Consider the following 1,777-nt stretch of genomic DNA (forward strand, 5'->3'; position numbering starts at 1 on the left):
AGGGGGATGGTGACCGTAGAAAAAAGGGGCAGTGGCTGTGTTGGTGCAAACCTGGCATGAATGGGATCGGGTGCCCTCATCATTTCCATGATGTCACAATAATCCGTTTAACTTAACGCCGTTAAATAGTTGTGCCGTTAACTGCGTAGCTGGACGCCACTCTTACTATTTGGGATTTGGGTTCCCCTGAATGGCCCAGCTGGCACACTCTTCCTCCTGCACATGACCCAGCTACTTCTGTTCATCACATAACCACTTAAAACCCCATTTTGCCCCTACACACTCACCCCCCAAACTTATCAAATCTATCTAAATTTCTATTTTTACAAGACTTCAATTAATTTTTAATGTGTTAATTAATTGAAATAAATAGTTATTCAACATCAAAGTCAAGCATCAAACAATAAGAAATGATATTAGGGATTTTTTTCAAGAATACAATTGGATAAAAAATAAAAGTTGTAACTAACTTGTTGAAAAAATATACATTACACATGATATTTTTATTCTCTTTATTTTTTTCTGTTATAAAAAAACTAAGTTTTACTTTTAATTAAAAAACACTATTTATCAAGCATGATCTTGATATTACTGACGGCACATTATAGTTTCTAAATAGAATTTTGTTTTAATTTCTATTTAATATTCTTATAGAATAATATTAAAATAAAAAATATAAATTAAAAATAAGTTAAATATATATATATACATAAATATAATAAATATAAGATAATTAATTTTTAGTGTTCATATCATTTTTTTTTATAATTTAATTATCTCTTATAGATTTTTGTATGCAATAATAAGGAGGAAAAATATTGTTTTAAGAATGTTAAATTTAGACCTAAAGAAAATCACTTTTTGAATTTTACCTCTCAGTAGAGCGTATCTAAAGCATAGGGTATTACGGTCAATTACCGTTGGCGTGTACAATAAAACCTCTGACTCAGTGGGGTTAAGCTGCTTTCTTTGTTTGCGTAAGAAAGTGAAAAATCTGGAGAGTTCAGGAATCTAGGAACACCATAACACAATACTGGCAACAATGTAGAAATGAAATATAGCACTCAAATAAATATAACCACATAAATTAAAATTGAACAATGTTACGAAATAGTTTCGATCCTTTTTCTTTCATTTTATTTATTTTATTAATTGTCCTGAGCATAATTTGGAGGAACAGAATATAACTGATAAAATAAATAAAAAAATACTGTGAAAAATGAAAAGAGGGCAAGGTTTGTATAGGAACACAGAGTAATGGAGGTGTGGTTGTGGGCCCCACTGGTGGTCTCAAGTGAGATGTGTGTGAGTGATGTTGAATTCATGGTGATGGGGTTTTTGGAGGGTTGCTAAATGCTTCTGAATAATGCTTGATGCTACATGGATATCCCTTTAGTTATGCATAGTAGGTTGGTGTTTAAGACACAAATAAATAATGAATCTTTTTTCTTATTTTTTAGTGTAATTAGAGAGGGATCATGGGATGAGAGATTGTTCTTTTGTTAAAATGGAAATATATTTGTTTTAAAATGGGCTATTAAATCTCAATTAGTCTTATACTACTATTTGAGTTAAGTCAAATTACTATATATGAAGTACTTGCATTTAATGCCTAATTGTAATCAAACAAAATTATTGAATTGGTGCTAAATTAAATAATTGATTTTTTTATGTCTCTATTTAAAGTTTATTTTCACATCTTCACAATAATAAAATTTAAATTTTAGAAGATCTAAATTTTTAATATATATATATATATATATATATATATATTTGT

Source organism: Arachis ipaensis, chromosome B08 (assembly GCF_000816755.2).
Source record: "Arachis ipaensis cultivar K30076 chromosome B08, Araip1.1, whole genome shotgun sequence".
Classification (NCBI taxonomy): domain Eukaryota; kingdom Viridiplantae; phylum Streptophyta; class Magnoliopsida; order Fabales; family Fabaceae; genus Arachis; species Arachis ipaensis.